The sequence below is a fragment of the Corvus brachyrhynchos genome, unplaced genomic scaffold (genome assembly GCF_000691975.1).
Source record: "Corvus brachyrhynchos isolate BGI_N302 unplaced genomic scaffold, ASM69197v1 scaffold131, whole genome shotgun sequence".
Lineage (NCBI taxonomy): Eukaryota > Metazoa > Chordata > Aves > Passeriformes > Corvidae > Corvus > Corvus brachyrhynchos.
Window position 1 is genome coordinate 996519 of NW_008236438.1, and position 19153 is coordinate 1015671.

General features: G+C 39.4%; 1 protein-coding gene across 9 annotated transcripts in view; it reads right to left on the reverse strand.

Annotated features, from left to right (window-relative positions):
* ERBIN (erbb2 interacting protein) overlaps positions 1-19153 on the reverse strand; it is a 119054-nt gene that overhangs the window by 70765 nt on the left and 29136 nt on the right. For 7 of the 9 annotated variants that reach the window (XR_001866128.1, XM_017747080.1, XM_017747079.1 and 4 more), the window contains one exon: positions 7676-7732. The exons of the other annotated variants lie outside the window; for them this stretch is intronic. The gene's annotated coding sequence lies outside the window, so the exon portion shown is untranslated. The remainder of the gene's footprint in view (positions 1-7675; positions 7733-19153) is intronic. 9 annotated transcript variants of the gene reach the window in all.

The following is a 19153-nucleotide window of genomic DNA, read 5'->3' on the forward strand; positions in this document are numbered from 1 at the left end:
CCTCATAAGATACAGGAGGTTCGATATCAAAAAGTAAGTCTCGAGAAATATAGGAGAACCTTTTGAAAAGCCAGATAAAGAAATGTTCTAGATCTCCCGGTTGCATTACTTTTTTGTTTTGTTGTTCAAGGATTCCTTTTACTTCTAGATACATTTTTTTCTGTGGCTCAGAGAGCCCCATTTCCCACGATTCTTCCATAGTCCAGAGAGAATATCCAAACCAAGATGAGAAGAGAGACGTCTAGAGTGGTTATTTTACTCACGAATCTTCCTCAGGGATCGGTATCTTGCCCGCATTCCTCCACCAGTTTGTTACAGCAGGGATTACTGTAACAAGCATATTTCAAACCAGGAGTCCCGTGGAAACGAAGTATATATGGACAGATTCGTAGTAGATATTTCAGAGATATTTATTTCTCCAGCCGCGTGGCCGGGGCCCTCCTCAGGAACTCCCTCAATCACGGGACCGAGGGCCCTTGGCAACACAGGGGAACACAAACCAACCAATGGGAATGAGGCTGACCAGGAGCAGGGAAACCCCATGTCTGTCCCCTCAGGGCCCCTCTCCCAGGGCTCCATGGCAGGGGGAGGGACCCCAACAGGACACCATACCCCAACTACTAAATCCTTGCCACTTACACCCAGTACAAACCATGAACAGTAAAACTGAATAGCATAAAATCAGTCAAGCAGAAAAGAAAAGCATTGGTTTGAAGACCAGTGTTTCAAAGAAAACAAGATTAGCAACAACCCTGGATTGCTAAACTCTTATCTAGAAGAGACTAGCAACATTCAGTGAACCATCACTCTTCCCTTGAACTCTGATGATTCCCTGCTTACTCCCATCATCCAAGTATCTGGCACTCCAACAGCATGTGTAAACCTGCCAGCACCCCATCAGCCATTTTCATTTCAACCTCAAGTAGAGCTTAGGATCACAGTAATTTTGTCCCCAGTCTACATTAATTTGCTTTGAGAGCAGTAGTTTCACTGTATCATTAGTCCCTTAGATTTCCTGTCTGATGATAACAGGATGGGATCACTCATGCTCGAGAAAGCACTGCTTCCCCCTTCCAGACCTCTTAAAAGGATGTTACTGCAGCAGCAGTTGAAAATGAAACCAGCTATCAAATATTTATACAGAAAGGCAAGATGAACTAGGCACACAAAATACACAGTGAAATACTTTTTAGTTCACCCCACTACCTACAAACTAGTGCAGAATTACGGAGCTGAGCACATGTAAACACAGGAAAGGGCAAGATTGTGTTGGGGAGCATGTAACCTAACATGCTGCCAGACAAATACAAAAAGGCTTAATTGGCCAACTGACAGAAGTTCCAACATACTCATGTTGAAACAAAGAATTACGAAAAAACCTGTAAGGGTTTTTCTCTCCCTAAAGCAGCAACAAGCACCACAGAAGACACCAAAACACAGGCTTTTTGGTTTCTCGATGGGAGATACTGTATTGTGAAAAGTAACACCACAATTTATGTGAACGTCTTCCAGTTAAAAACAGCACTAACCCTCATGAACTTGGGAAAACGATAAACAACATAGTACTTCTAGAAGGAACACAAAACACCCTAGTTTTTACAGTAAACGAAGTACAGAATTATTCACTCTTTAAACTCAAAGTACCTGGCATCTCTTAGTCATCAGCAAATCACGGGGGAAAAAAAAAGTGTGTACGGGGTGACACTAAGGGTTGGTACAGACTTCCCCTAAAATAAATCCAGACCTCTTGGGCAGGAAAGGTGAACTCTTAAAATAACAAACTGCAACCATTTCGCAAACACTAGTTTGAAAGTGTGCTTCTTTCCAATCTTTTTTCTTGTCATCTTTTGGAAAGGAAAAGATGGCTCAAACCTGATGGCCACTGACAAGGACCTGGAATATGCAAAGACAGCCTGCACTGAGGAGAAACTGTCCCTTTTTAACTATCACTGACATTGTCTGGTTGAGATGGTGAGGCCTCATTTGGTGACAATGCCAACTTAATGTATTTTCACTTCCTTCTTCCTTCCTTCTCATCCAAGCTATTTCTTTGTGTCTCTTCTAGAAAAAGAAAATCCCCAAACTGGACTGGTTATGTCACACATTTCACTGAATGAGACTGGCAAACATGTCAGTACAAATGAACCAAAGTACTGGACTCTGGAGAATGAACAAGTGGTTGGAAATAAAATGAACACCATTTTAATATGAAGCTATAGTCTGAGGCCCCTCGGTTCTGGCATAAAACCAACGTTAAACTGCATCCATGGCCGCATGTCCTCATGCAGGTAAGGAACACCAAAAAACACGCTGTGCTTGCTCACAGACAGCATTCAGAGGAAAAGAAATAAAAGGCGTTAGTCTTGAAACAACAATAGTGAATGGTAATAACAAGAGGAAGAACGTTCTAGTAAATACAGCCAATTGTTAAATGAAAAATATTAAGGATGTTCGCTAAAGTCTTCTGAGAAAACTAAGGGAACAGAGAGTGCAGAAATCAGGGGTTTTTTACTGATCCAGAATATCAGAATATAACCAAACCCAGCCATTTTCTACTCCTAACTTGCCAAAGTATCAAGTTCAAAGTTCCTCTTGGTTAACTACTTCGCAAGTTCTCAGTGCCTCTATATATTAAACCAACTGAAAAAAAAAAACCCCAAACCATCCACCCATCTCCAAGAGCCAAGGCAGCAAGATAATGTCAGTTAACTCCCAGAAAAGCAATGTCAGGTATGAATTCTGGAGACGTTTACTTAAATTATCTCTTTCTTGCATTCTATAAATAAATTCTAACCAGATTACAATTTACTATTTCTATTTTGTTTTGCTTTAAAATAATCAGAAATCCTTTACACAAGTAGAATGTAAGCCATCGTATAAAACCTCTTCACTTGTTGCAGTTGCAGTGGTGTCGCCTGTATTAATAACATTTTCTTCGTTCAACAACAGCATTTTCCTGTTCTACTGGAACTAAACAATCTCTAACTAGGTATGTGTTGCAACAGATATAAACCACAGGAGTTAATTTTGACAAGTAAAACCCACCCTAAACAAAAGATAAATAAAAAGAACTCTCCAGAATAATTATTTCTATTTATTTTCTGCAGCAAAGCAGTCAGCAGTACTTGGCCTTATCATGGCAAAGCTTAACAATGACAAAACCAGAATGACTGTCAAAACGGAACAGAAGTATTAAAAAATCTCTGGCAAATAACCTACATAATAAAATATTCTATTTCAAGTGCAGCCTTTAATTGAAATGCAGTAATACTCAATACCCTTATAAGCCTAGACTGAGACATCAGTAAGTCAGAGGTATATGGGAGTATGTATCTGTAATTCAGTCACCTCAGCATTTTTTGGAGAGACAATATGACCCAGCACACAGTCCAAGAAGTTCCTGCAGATCGTTGAAGGTAACTTTTTGATGTAAGTGGTAGAAGAACTAACAAGGAAAGATGTGTTGTTGGACCTTGTACAAACAAACTAGGAAGGACTGAGAATGTGAAGGCTGGAGGCAGCCTTGGTTGTAGCAACCAGAAGACGGTGGAACTCAAGATGATCCTGTGTAGAGGGAGCAAAGCAGCAAGCAGGACTAAAACCCTACCCTTCAAGTGAGCTAACTTTAACCTCTTCAAAGACCTGCATAGAGGAATCTCAAGGGTTAGGGCTCTAGAAGAGAAGGGGGTCCAAGAAATCTGGTCAATATTCAAGCATCATTTCCTCCAAGTTCAAGACCAGTGCATTTCCATGAACCAGAAAGTAAGCAAAGGGAGCAGGAAACCTTTATGGATGAGCAGGGAGTTTCTAAAAAATCTCAAATAGAAGAAAGAAATTTATGGAATGTGGAAAAAAGGGACAGGCCACATGGGAATATGACAGGAGCATTGTCACAGAATGCAGGGATGTGACAAGGAAGGCCAAGACCCACTTCAAGTTGAGTCTGTAATGGAATAGCAAGGACTACAAGCAGGGATTCTACAAGTACATCATCAGCAAAAGGAATACTAGGGAAAATGTGGGGTCACTCATGAGTCAGATGGATGTCCTGGTGATGGAAGACAGAAAAGGCAGAACTGCTGAATGCCTTCTTTGCTTCGGTGTTAACTGCTGAGGCCAGCCCTAAGGAATCCCAGACCTTGGGGCAAGGAGAGGAAGGCTGGAAAAAGGAAGACCTTCCCCTGGTCATTGAGGGTTCAGCTACATAGGCTTAACATTCCTCATAGGTAAGCTCAGGAAATGTGGTTTAGATGAATGGACAGGGAGTCGGATCAAGGACTGGCTGAATGGCAGAGCTCAGAGGGTCGGGGGAGTAGAATCCAGTTGGAGGCCTGCAGTCAGTGGTGTTCCCCAGGGATCAATGCTGGGTCCAGTCTCACTCTACTTGTTTCTCACTGACCTGGATGAAGGGATACAAGGTTCCCTCAGCAGGTTTGCTGATGATACAAACTGGGGGGGTTGGCTGATACACCTGAAGGCTCTGCTGCCCTCCGGCTGGACCGTGGTAGGCTGGAGAGTTGGATGGAGAGAACCCCAGTGAGGTTCAACAAGGGAAGAGCAGGGTCCTGCCCCAGGGAGGATAAACCCCAAGTACCAGCACAGGCTGGGGCTGCCCCACTAAAGAGCAGCTCTGCAGAGAAGGACCTGGGAGTCCTGGGGGATCACAAGGTGACAATGAGCCAGCAGTGTGTCCTTGTGGCCACGAGGCCCAGTGGGATCCTGGGGTCTGTCGGGGAGAGTGTGACGTGTCCACCGAAGGGTCATAAAGATAATGAGGGGTCTGGAGCATCTCTCTTATGGGGAGAGACTGAGAGAGCTGGGCCTGTTTAGTCTAGAAAAGAGAAGACTGAGTGGGCATCTCATTAAGGCATATAAATATCTCAGAGATGGGTGCCAAGAGGATGGTGCCAGACTTTTCAGTGGTGCCCAGATACAGGATGAGAAGCAATGGTCATAAACTACAACACAAGAAATTTCACCTCAAGATAAGGAAGAACTTCTTTATGTTCAGGGTGGCACAGCACCGAACACACTGCCCAAGGAGATCATGGAGCATCCCTCTCTGGAGACATTCAAAACACAGAGAGACCTGTTCCTTTGTAACCTGCTCTAGGTGACCCTGCCTTGGATGAGATGATGTCCAGTGGTCCCTTGTAACTGTAACTCTTCTGTGATTCTGTGAATTTAAGGCAAGATCTGTTACAGCAATATCCTTACCAAAAGAGAGAGAGAAAAATTACAGATTAAGTTTACAGGAAAAAACTAGAACTTAAAATATTCAGATAACCAAGCAAATGTACTTTTTATTCTTTTTTTTAATATTTATATTGACTTTTCATATTAACACTACATGACACTACACAGCAACACACACACTGTCATAACACAACTGCAGCCCAGGTAGTTTCAAGTATGTTCTCACACATTTTCTTTTGCTCTTTTTCTGAGACAGCCCTAGAAAATAACTCCCATCTGGACAGTAAATCTATCCAAGTGCCAGTATAACACTTCCTCTGAAGAATGGTTTCTAATTGGATACCATTAACAACGCTGCTGAGATTAGCATTAGATCTGAGCTTCATTTCTGATGTTTCACTTGATTGCATATTCTTTGGGTGTGTATTTGTCGTGTTACTAAGAAAACCTTAAGAGGGAGGAATAAATTGATTTTTAAAACTACTGTGTTTGAATCTCATCCACTTCTCTTCCTCAGATCAAAAAAAAAAAAAAAAGCACCATATAAATGCAGTGATTTTTAGTATGGCAAACTGAAGTCTAAAGGAAACTGCAGGAGTCCCACAAACCTTCATGGAATACGCAAAAACCCAAGCGTTTTTAAAAGCCATTGACATTGGTATTTCAGTATTTCAACACTAGTGTTTTCAGATGGCTAAAGAATTCCTTTACATTATGGAACTGACACAGTTCGGATTTAATTTTTCTCATTTTTAAGTTAATGCATAGCCAGGAATATGAAATACCTATCCCAAAAGGATACTGAAGTGCACTCCATCCCCCACTATCCATATCTACTTTTTTTAAAATATGCAATAGAAATAATCACAGCTACTATATACCTAGTAATCACAGCTATTTAGTACAGCTGACTGGAACCAAGATACTTCAGAACTGCTTTGCTTTCCAAATCCACTAATTTCTGCATTAAATAACCTCATTTTCTTTCATTGCTACTGTGAAAAAGATCCACGGAAACAAATTCCTGACTTTCTAAACAAAGAAAACAATGAAAATTAAATACACATAGCAACCAGACTAAAACATGGTAAGCTTCTGGCAGAGGTAAAAAACCATAAGAAGCATAAAGCTTATGCTTCAGGTTTAGTTCTTGGAGGGATTACATTTGGATCTACCATATGAGAAAATACAGTGTACTGCATACCATCAACATCTATTCCAGCAGAAAGGAAGAGACACTGTCTTAATTCCTCTAGTTATACCACCACAGTCAAAAGAGATGAAACAGCACAGGGGTAGTGAAGGTAAGAGGCATTACTAGTCATTTGCCCATAGGAAGCAACAAACCTTACAGTGCAGCAAGCACAGCTGAGGCAGTGCGGCAACAGCACAGATTATTAGCTCAGTGGAGAATGCCAAAGCACACAAAGCCTACAGCATTGTAGGCTATACAAAAGGTTAGAAAACACAAGCATGTGCACATGCTTCTATCTACTTAAGCATTTGCTGTTTATAGAAATGCCAGATAAAATACGCAGAAGATTTTGTATCCTTTGAACTAATATTTTATAGTCTCAAAATTACAGTCATTGAGGAGTCAATATTTATTAGCATTTCCACAATCTGAGCAGCACTATTAATAAAATCAGAGCAGATGGAAGCTGCTGTCATATGTTGTTGGGGTTTTTTTTCTGGGGCAGGAGGGGGACTAGGCAGTAACAGTTTCTCCACAGGAATTCATATAGAACTTCTGACGACTAAATATTCTATTGGATACTCTTTTTATTCATGAAAAATACTTGCCTCTACAAACACTTACAATATGAGGCAAAAGCAAGTTAGTGCCATCTGCATTGGCATCACTTAATATAGAAAAAAGCTGATTCTGAACATGTGTTGCTTTTCCATTGAGCTTTGAAAGCAAATCAAACTTTGTCTTGTTAACACTTTTCACATTTTTATACATGCTCTCTAGCTAAAAAATGTTAACACACCAGTAAGAGAGAAATTATATGATATGATGCATGTCTAGGCTTTAGAGCAGCAAACCAGAAAGGACACTAAGAGACCCAACAGAAATTTTAAGCATTTTTTTCAAGTACCTTTTATCCACATTTTCAAAAAAAAAATGTTTATCCTTTCTCAGAACTGAAAAAAAAAAGAAATTACAAAACCCAGTATTCTAAAGTTCTCAAGACACTTAATAATGGCCACTGAGCTTCAAAACAGAATTATTTTCCTTTTCCATCTATTCCCCTTTCCATATATGCACACAAACACATGTAAATAAATGTAATTTACTTGGGTTTTCAACAGATATGCAGAGCTAAAAAAATTGCCTTCAAAGTAACATGAGAGATGATGCAGAATAAAATTCAAGTGCTTTGGAGGCAATTATAACAAAATACAAGTAAGTAAGAGGATTTCTACTTTAATCATTAGGCAGTTTGTCCAGAGGAAAGACAAATAATGTACTTACCACTGTGTTACTTTTTTCTCCCTGCTGCTTCTTCCCTGAGCTTTCAAAGTCAACATTCTGTTTAGGACAAAGGGACAAATTTTAGTCAACCCTATCACTACTAGATAAGAACAAACTAATATTTCATTGTATTGGATATTTATTTGGCTTTCAGAATTTTGGTTTTGTTAGAAGAAAAGCTGTACATGTGTGTGAATAATAGCCTGAATATTTCAGAGTACTTGAAAGACTTCCAAGACACCAGAACTGCATATATACTTTCAAAGGAGATAATTCTTTGGTGTATAAAACACTGCTTTTTATCCTACTTTTCTTTTAAAGCATTCTGTCTACAAAGTTGTTTCATTTTTACTCCTTTTATAGTAACATATGAAAATATTAAGTATCACACAGATATTTCTCTTGCACACAGTTCTGAAGAATTCTAAGAAAAAATACATCAAAAATTAAGCAAAGATAAAGAGAGTACATTTTTGCATTGTTAACTTTAGGAATTTTTTTTAAGTTGCAACACATTTTATAAGGCATAAGAGAACTCTGATGCTAACTTCACTGAAGTAGAACAATTAAAAACAAATTAAAGCATCCAATGTATTTGACTGAAAACACTCAAAATCAGTGGTTGGGCCAATGGAAAGGATCAATTTTGCCTCCGACAAAGGCAGAAGTAGAACATATCTTCAGAGGGATTAAATGTCACTGTAGTCCGACAGATCATACAACTGAGCACGAAGTTATGCAGAACAGATAAGAAGCTAAGTCGAGCAGCGTATAATCTGTCAAATTTTCATTATCTAGAAAAGAATTTAAATTGTGGGGATCACAGGTAGCTTCTTTCAAAGGATTGCCTATAAACAGAACTGTATTTCACTTCTTTCCAACAAAAGCAGAACCAGGCCACCATAAAACAAATAGATCCTGAAAGAGATTTAAAATCAACTTGTTCCAGGAGAAAAGCTTGTTTTGGGGTAAGAAACAGGACAATGAACTCCCACTCCCAGAAGCCAGGACTGCCACAGCAGGATTGCACTATAATCAACTTTTGCATATTGCATGTCCTATTCCTCATTTGGGAGTCACTGTTGTCAGCTTCTGCATTCGTAACAAGTGAACTCCAATGCACTACACTGCATAGATCTACTATTCATTTATTTTCAACAGAAGGACATCCAAGACATGCAGATAGCAAGGGGTAAAAGTAATATTAAAGCCTCAAGCCCTTCAAGTTCCCTACTGAAAAAAAAAAAAAAAAAAATCCTCTGTTAGTTTAGCCAGCCTCAGAAATGCAGAGCAGTACCACTCAAGACAATTAAAAAAATCAAGAAAGACATCAAGGATCAAACCAGATTCTGAAACTTGGGCTCTTAGAAAAGTCAGTCAAACTGCCATAGCTGCATGCTTCTTTCCTTTCCCACAGCACTTTGATCCTACTGCAAAACTCTTTAATCTTTATAAAAGCTATTTCAGAGGCACTGTACACAAACTCCCAAACAGAAGAAATGCAGGTCTGCAATAGTTTTGCTAGGATAAGCAGAATTCATCCAGAGAACACAACAGTGCAGAGCTGGATCTGACAAAGAGACAGTCAGGTGATTGTGCCTCTGAAAGATAAAGACCTAAGGTCAAGAGTCTGCTGGCAAAGCATTCAGAGAAGAAAAATTATCAAAGAAATAGCTAGCCCCATAATCATCACAAAAACAATAAACAAAAAGGGATTACTCTTGCATCATTTCCTGACACCTGTTACACTGCCTCTGTTGAAATGCCTAAAAGAATAAAATCCAGTGATAGGGAGCCATTACCATTTGAACTGTTCGCAGACTTCCAACCCAAGCAGAAGGAACTCATCCAATCTCAAACATCCAGAGGCAACAATAGAGCAAGTGTGTGCATGAGGGGAGGAATACACAATACTACCTGGACATTTCAGGTCATTCTGCTTTAGAGATTTAGCAGCTACACAAGTCTCTGAACAAAAGACATCAGTAACAAAATCAAACAAAAGCAACGAACTCTGTGCAACTGATGTTTCCATAATGTCAGTTGAAACTGTGACATTGAGTCACACAACCTTAACCCTCTATCAAAAGATGACAGCTAAGAAAGTGCTGTAACTACAACTGCAAGCACTGATGAGTTTCCAATAGCAGGAACCTTAAAGGCTTACACATACTCCTATCACCAGGCAGTTTGCAGGAAAGCACAACAAACTCTCTAAGAAAATAAACCAGGGTATTTGGAAGAGCTCAAAGTAACCGTGCACCAGAACTGTAGAAGTCTAGAAGACAAGGGGCTAATGTGTTTTTCTCAAACACCAACAGCAGGGTGTCTGTGGCACCAACCAAGGACTGCAGGTAACAACAGACAAGGACTGTTGGCAGTGACACCCTGTGAGAAAGAACAAGATGTGACTGGACCAGGGGCCATAAGGAGGTAGGACAGCACTTTTCTGGGACAAAGGTCTTTTCTCTACCTCTTGGAGGTAAGTACAACTCAGTACAGCAAACACAGAAATGAGGTGGAGAAGCAGGCATGGACTATATGGGGGGAATAAGACCACCAAAGATGCCCAAAGCCCTCTGACCCATTTCCAGAAAGGCCTGGAGGAATGGACTGTGAGTGGTAATTAATTTGCATAGAAAGTGTGACACTTACCTCCAGGGCAAGGAAAGCTTATCTATTAATAGGTAACCTGACCTAAGCCCAGGCAGTGGCCTCAGGACATGTCATCAGCTGGACTGATGCTGCAGCCAGGACTGGTAATCTCTTTCTTTCCTTCCTCCTTCTCTTTCTTTCCTTTTTGTCTTTAATGCATATCTCTCCCTCTGTCTTCCCTTAAACCCTACCCCTTTATCCAAAATCCACTGCCATGTGCTTATATAAGAGGCCAGGGTACTAACATACCTATTTCCAAGCCAAGTGTGTAATTAGTAATGAAACTTCACATGCTTTTGTGGATCATCTGACTTCTCATTCCTTTCAACCAATGAATTCTACAAATCTTGGGTGCTCCCTTTCCCTTAAGGGTGCAACATCACAAAGACCTCAGCTAGTTCAGAATACCACTTTTCTAGTTGTTTTGCAGAAGTGGTAACAGGTGCTTTAGATGACTAAAAGTTACCCTCAAGGTAAAAACACCTTATGAAATCTTATTTAACCATGCTCTAGGGCATGATATCAATCACATCAGACTGAGCCTCAATATGTTCCTCTAACCAAAAAGCCCTAGCACGCAGTTTTATGGGGAGAGTACTTGGGGGAATTATCGTATGTGTCCATCCTGTTCTTACTCTTTCCTAAGTATAACCCAAATGCTACTAGAAAATGCTTGCCAGATGGATTGCCAGTCTGCCCCAGAGCAGCTGTTCCAATCACTATACTCCAGGGGTTGCCCACAACTAAGTGAGCAAGTATTTCTCATTCCACTAAAGTATTTCACTTCCAACTTACCACTGGCTTCAGCTTACGGAGGACAGATAGCCTAAGAGAAATAGAAGAAGATTGTCTGAGCAGCCAGGGATCAGGTCAGGAAAGCTAAAGCACTGGTAAAATTAAATCTGGCCAGGGGCATCAAGGGCAACAAGAAAAGTTTCCATAAGATGGCTTCTTTACCATCCAGAGGGAACTGGAAAAGCTTCAGAAAAGGGTCCATAAGAACCTCAAAGTTCAACAAGGCCAAATGCAAGGTGCTGCACCTGGGTCGGGGCAATCCCAGACATGAACAGAGACTGGGAGGCGAACTCAGTGAGAGCAGCTGTGTTGAGAAGGACTTGAGGGCTCTTCTGGGTGAAAAGCTAGACAACAGTGTGCGTTCACAGCCAGGAAAGCCAACTGTATCGTGGTCTACATCAAAAGAGCAGCAGAGGGAGGTGATTCTGCCCCCTTCCCCTGCCCTTGTAACACCCCCCCAGGAGTATTGTGTCCAGTATAAGACATTCTTTACTATGAGGGTGATGAGGCACTGGAATACATTACCCAGAGAAGTTGTGGATGCCCCATCCTTGGAAGTGTCCACAGAAGGAGGGTGTGAACGTGATGATCTTTAAGGTCCCTTCCAGACCATGATTTCTATTATTTCTATAGGCACATGGGTGATAAAAGGAAGACTGTGAAAATGTGGGTCTCTCCAAAGGAAATGGGAGAAATGGTTACCTGGGAAGTGGAAAAGGCCAAAAGTACTCAATTACTTTTTTGTCTCAGTCTTCACCAGCAAGTTCTCCAGCCACCTCACCTGAGCTGCAGAAGGTAAAGGCAGGGACCAGAAGAATGAAGAACTATCTATCTGCTGTAGGAGAAGATCTGGTTTGAAACATCTAAGTAACCTGAAGATTCACAAGTGTATGGGACCTGATGAGGTACATCTACAGATCCTGAAGGAACTGACAAAGGAAGTAGATAAGCCACTATCTAATCATACTTGAGAAGTTGTGGACGTCCTACGACTGGGAAAAGGACACATAACCACCATTTTTAAAAAGGGAAATAAACACCCATGGAACTTACAAGTCAGTTAGTCTCACCTCACTGCCCATAAAGACCATTGAGCAGATCCTCCTGAAACCTCTGCTAAGGCACACCGAAAATAAGGAGGTGATTTGTGACATCCAGCATGGCTTCATGGGGAAATCATGTCTGACAAATGCAGCTGCCTTCTACAATGGGGTTACAGTTCACTGCAATCCTCAGAATTCTTTCAACTGCTTTTGAAAGAATACTGATGTACCCAGAACACTCATAGCAAACTTTCACACAACTGATCAGGATGTAGCATTATACTTCAGTACAACAAATGAGGCCCAAGCAGTTTTTACCTTCTCCAAACTGTTTAAGGAAACCAAACCAAACAAAAAGAGAGAGGGAGAGGGGGTAAATCACAACATGCTCTTCCTTACAGGAAGGGCTGGAAATACATATCTTAAAAATTGCTTGCTTCAGAGACATTTCAGGCAGCCTTCACCTCTTGATAACCATCCTCCATATTAAATACTGAAAACAGTAAAACCAGCAAAATACTTATTTAAATAACTCCAGGAGAGTATTGCAGAATCCAGATTATCTGTGCTTGTCCTTAAACATCCATTCATATTCAGCAGAAAAGTACATTTAGATAAAAAGACTTTAGATTGATCAAAATTATCCATAGCAGAGACTCACATTAAGCAGAAACAGATCCCATACTGAACCACTAAAATCTGTCTTGTAAGCCAAGAACAATTTTAGGGCAAGGAGATAGTTGGTTTTTTGCCTTTTGAAATGGGGATGAGGAAGATGAGGGGTTCCAAAGCAGACTGAGGAAGAGCAACTGTATGCACCATCAGTATCACTGTACTTGATCAAGAAGATTTTGCCTGCCAAAGGATCAGGGGAGTACATGCAGATGTGCATAATCATTTCATACACAATGATAATAAATAAGTTTTACTGTCAATGGTTACTGGCAAGATTCCAATTCAATCACAACCTGCCACATTGGTGGGAAATATGTGCCTTACAGTGAGATAATTTGAACAAACAAAACAACATATGATTTTGATTGAGGAAACAAAAGATAAACACAGCTGAGAAAATATTTATCTCTAGACAGCATACCTTTTGGAATTAAACATATTTTGCACAAAGTAGAAGGCCTGCAGACCACAGACAGCTTAGTTCATCTCAGATTCCCAGACTGGGGAATAAAGAGGGGTAAGAGAGAAGAAACAGGGAGACAAAAGGATTTAGAGACCATTCTCAAAAACAAATCCATCTTGCTTTTCCTGGAAGCAGATGCTGTCCCTCCTGTCTCACCGCATTTTGTTGTTTCAGTATCTGAACCAAAGACAGACATTTAGAGTGAAGCAAAGAAACAACGAACTGTCTCACTGACAAAAATCTAACAAGTTTCAGGGAGCAGAACTATCTTTCTACTGATTTTGGGTGGTCAAGTCTAAGATGTTAATAACGAAACATTACCTCAAGCAGCGTGAGACTGACCTACTTGAGGATTTGTTACCTCCTAGTACCAATGCTGTCACAGCTGCTGACAACCAGAATCCTTTAATGCAGGAAGAGGACAGCTGATGGCACATTCTAAGCAAGCACACAAAGGTTCACTTTTGCTTCCAGAATGCCCCAAAATAACCTGCTGGTATACTGCAGAGGACATGCAGTTCAAAAGTGTTCTGCCAAGGGCTTTGGGTATGCTTATCAACATAGGGAATGGAAAAGGCACTAAGATAGGTCCCTGGCCTGGGTAACTTGTTACATTAATTATATTTTAATATTAAGAGTTTCATTGTTCTGCCAGATTATCTACAGTTCCATTAAAGGTTTTTTTAATTAACTTAAAACTTAATGGACTGCCTAGAGTGCAACAAAGTGAAATTCTGTTATTTACAATATCACAACAGCACTTTTGCAGAAGAGTTAAGGAAACACATTCATACCTGTGCACACATAGATAAATCAGAGCTGCTGAATTTCGTGGTTGACTACTTTCCTTTGGGGAAGCTGGTCAAAAAAAGGGTCTCCAAGGCATAAATGAAGACTGCACCCATGACCTCAATTTTTTTAAAGGCGGCATTTTCACCTCTGTGGATATAGCTACAAAAACCTTCTCTAAGTGTTCTGAGTGCAAATAGTGGTTTTGCAACAAAACAAACATACCTAGACTTACAGAAATTGTCTGAGGTTCAAAACTCCCTTTTATAATAGTGCAGAAATGACCAGTATGTCTGCATTTGATCTCACCAGTGAAAAACTGCTCTAATGCACGTGCACCAGACTGGAGAAGTTTCGGATCTCATCAAACTGCAAGGAATCATTTACGAATCGAGATGCCTGTCTCCTGAAGCATAAGCCTCAGCACATGCTCTGAAAAGTTATTTTATATATTCTAATACAAAGAACAAAATACCAAACAACAAATAACAATTAAGCATAAACAGTTAGATCTACAACACCTTCAGAAGGCATAGCTGTTGCAGGTAAGACTCACATTGTGACTTTTATTTGCCTTTAAACCCCATATTCTCCAGAGAAGCAGTAAGATGTAGCACTATTTTACCTCCTTTCCCCAAGCACTGAGAACTGCAGATGGAGGTTGTTAGGCACCTCTCCAGATCATGTGGGCCAACCCACCACCAACACCACCACATCAGAGCAAACTGCAACATTAGATGCTACAAAGTCAAACTTTACTTTTGAGTTAAGGTCAATGTCAGGTTGTACAAAAGGAAGCACATCAGTGGGATTATTTGGAAACATTTCCAGGGGAGAAAGCTGAGACTTAGTGTTTTTTGTTAACCGTGGAGACACATGTTTATGTGCTTCCACTCTAGCAAAATTGTCTAGTCAATGTAATTAACTATCTTAGGTAGTTGTTTTCCAAGTCTTACTAAAGCAACTGAATAATCACATATTGATTCAATCATTCATGAATGCATAATATAAGATGCTCCTGTTCACATTAAAAAAAAGGTATCAGGCAAATCTCTTTCTAGAATGAAGATGACTTATATCAATATATTCTGCTTTACAGGAAAGTACAGTTGGTGTTCACAGACTTAAAATTTATTAAAATCTATAAACCAAGGTTGTTTTCCAGAACGGTAAAGGATGATTAAAATGTTGCTGTATGCTGCTCCTAATCATTCTGCTTAAGGCGCTAGTGATGTTTACTGTTTCTGCTACTCGATGCCATCACATTAGCTCAAATAACCAGAAACCAAGACAGAAATGAAAACACAGAATAACACTGGTTTTCTACTCCGAACTTAACGCTAAAAAGTAAGAATTTTACGAAGGCTTTAAAACATTAATATTCATAGCATCCTTAAACACTGTACTTATTTAATATACAGATTTTTAACAAAATAAACAAGTTTAGTGATTTCTTCTTAACAACTTGATTCTGGTCTTTGAAGCATAAAATACAGCAGTACCTGAACTTAAAAAAAAAGAAATAAATCATCGCAACAGAAAACTATCTGAGATCATTTTGTAGATTACTTATCTTAGCCTCACAGATCATTCTTAGGGACAAAACCAACACATTTCAGAATAGCAACAGTGTACCCCATGCACTGTCACAACTCTTTAACAAACCTTTTGTCTCTAAGTGACAGTTGTGCTAACTCACTGAGTAAAAGTGAGCAGCTGTGCCAAGCTACACACTGAGGTATAGTTAACCCTGAGGAAGCTTTGTTGTTAGCGGGAACAGAAAGAATCCAACTTGATTCAATATAGGAATTAAAAAGGAGAAAAAAAGTTTGGTTTTTTTCAGGTTACAACAACTTTCACATAAGGTTCAACCATTTCAAAGATTTCCACTGCTACAACAGAACTGACATTGACTTTTGAGGGAACTGAACATACCCTATGTCACATCAGGAGGCCAATTAGCACCACAAACAATGTGACATGAACACTGAGGATAACAAGAGAGACTGCAAATCCAAGAGAAAACTATTTAGATCTGGTGCTCCCACCCTTTGCTCCTATGTAGCCCTGTTCCTTTTCACCCTTTCCCCCCTTCACTCTTTAGTTTCCCATCAGCACATGGATCCTAAGCAGTGACCACTCCAAAAGGCCAAAGCTTTTTCAGTCCTATTACTGTTAAACACAGCAAATGTGGTAAAAACTCAGCCTCCTTTCACTGCAGAACAAGAGAGACTGATAATGGGAAAGATGAGGATTGTGGAAAATTTGGAAAACAAGCGACTAAGAGAATAATATGTAAGACACAGAATATACAATTGAATCAGTAGTAATATTTATTACTGAAACCAGAAAACTCAGTCATACACACACACTAAACAACACCAGAACGTACATGACTGTTTCTAGAAAAGACATACTTGATCTAAATTCAGTAGGTGGTTAACTTGTATTATGCTATTATCATGATCCTTATTTCTTTTTGCCTGCTGCCATTCACCAGATAAACTCTTTTTCTTCCCCCAATTCATCATACCCACATCTTTTATTAGATATTGAAATACTCTAGGGAGGGACGTACCTAATTTTATTTGTGCAGTACTTCAGAAATACCGCACCAAGACTTATAGAGACCATGGACATGTATAAAATGCTGGTGGCAGCCAACACCCACACTTCTGTGTGCAAATAGCACTTGTCTAAATATTGCATTAAGTAGGTGCTGACTCACTAAGACAACACATTCACTACTTAGTATGAGGAAAAAGTAAGTGATCTAGATACTAAAGCAAGTATGACCAAGCATGAGAGAAGGAGAAAGCACAGGGAATAAAAACCTAAATAATCAATTCTCCAATAACAAGTGAAACTTAATCAGATAAATCCTAGGATAACTCCTAGAATGAACCCCAGATTGTCACAGACTGCGCATTCCTGTCCTGACAGACAAATGACCTAAGGTTCAAGTCCTCTTGGACAACATTTAAGTACAGGTTTCTAGCACTCCAGATGAACAACCTTCTATTTACACCCCAATAGTAAGACAAATAAAGATGATATATTTCTCTCCATTTAAAACCTGGGCAGCCAGATATACTTTCGACACACCTCCCATATCAGGCAGATACTCTACTAGTTATGACACAGCTTATGCACAAAACCGAACCCTAGAGCTGTTTTAAACTATCAAGGTACAGGCGGACATGACAGAATTCAGACTACAAATTTTACCAATTCTGTGAATGTTTGTGGCATCAAATGTTTGAATTCATCTTGTGCCTGTGGCCTTTTATCACTACTGGCTGGTCCAGGAGATTCTACAACACAGTTTGAACTGTTAAACAGCTAAGGCTTTATACTTGAATTTATCAAATTATGTACAAAATTCTTGGAACTAGTAAGACCTAAGTTGTCTTAATATGTTATGAAATTGATAATAGGAATTGGATAAATCGTTTACTTTTCACATCGTTTAGAAACGTAACTTTATAGCATAATGGAGATTTCAAATTTAAATTGTTTCAAAAAGAGAAGAAACTAACAGCAAACAGTTGCTATAATTGTATACTTAATTATAGATCTCACACCAGCCAAGTCATTGTTAGGGTATGTAAATTACTGAATTCTCTTTCCTTTCAGGGCAGAGGTGAGCAGTGCTAGTTAAGCAACACTTAAAGCTATTTTTAGATGTCATTTCCCCCCCCCCACACATGTGTACAGGCATAACTTTCCAATTAACAATTGCTATTATGAACCTTTTACTTCCTTCTGCATTTATTTTGTTCCTCCCTACTTTACAAAATTGAATTAGGAGACATCACTGGCCAGTTTGATTACAAATACAATTAGCAATCTGACAACATGCTTGCAAAATTGCTAAATATTCATAGCCACAAAGGAAACTAACTTCAGCTGCGCTCTTAACATGCAAAGTGAAACAAAAATATTTGTGTTACTGCTTTGTCTGAGTGGGTTTAAATAAAAAAACAACCATCAGATACTTGTTACAGCTTCAACTGTCAAATACTGCACACACCAACTTGAATGTCAGTGCTGTCTATAAACAGTAACAAAGACACCAGGAGGAATAATATACTTCTATATTGAAAACAGAAATTATATAGTCAAGCAGCAACAATATAGAAGCAGAGATATGAATTTTTAAAAATACACTGATCTGAAGTAGAAATATATCCTGAAAGCAAATGTCCAGTATTAGAACTTTTTTTGTAAGCTCTGGACAATTGAACAGGTGTCTTCCTGGAAGCTGATGTTTCCTGTTTGAATTGATATTAAATTTTAAACTAACTACAGCAGCTACTGATTGTGACTAAACATATAAAACATCAAACCGAAAAGTATTTTTACCCTACTACACTTCACACAGGCATGCACCATCTGTCATGGAGGTATGATCTGTAACTCTGTGACATTATCACATTACTCTCGAAAAGGCTAATGCTACTACTTAATCTCACGATTTGAGCCAATTTCTAAACACTAAGCCTTGGCTTGCCGTCAGATCTCCCTACCTGCCTGTGAATCAATGATGGAGTACAATTGTCACTTTTTACCATATAACTTAAAGCTACCCAACCCCTTTGTTGCAGCAAATTTATATTCTGCAAATACTATTAGAGGTGATTTGTTTCACCATTGAAAAGAATCTATAGAATCCCCCTGGATTTTAGCTATGTAGCAGGGTAACAATCCTCCTCTAACACACAAAACAGTCCAGACCCATAAGCTACCTGAACTAAAAGGGAAACAGCTCATTAAGGTAATAAAAAATTGCTGTCATTTGAAATTGCAGAGCTGCAAGGTAATTAATCCCCAACTCACAAGAAAATTTAAGGAAATTAATATGCTGAATTCAACAGATTGGAAAACAGTCCTAGTTGTTCCTGTCTAAAAAAAAAAATCCCTCTGCTGATAGAACTTGAAGAAACGAATGCGGACATAGCTTCTCAATCTGAAAAAAACAAAACCACAATTGTTACTTAAAAATCATGTGTGGATGGCATACACTGGAAAGGAGCAGGATATGAGTTTGTTATATTC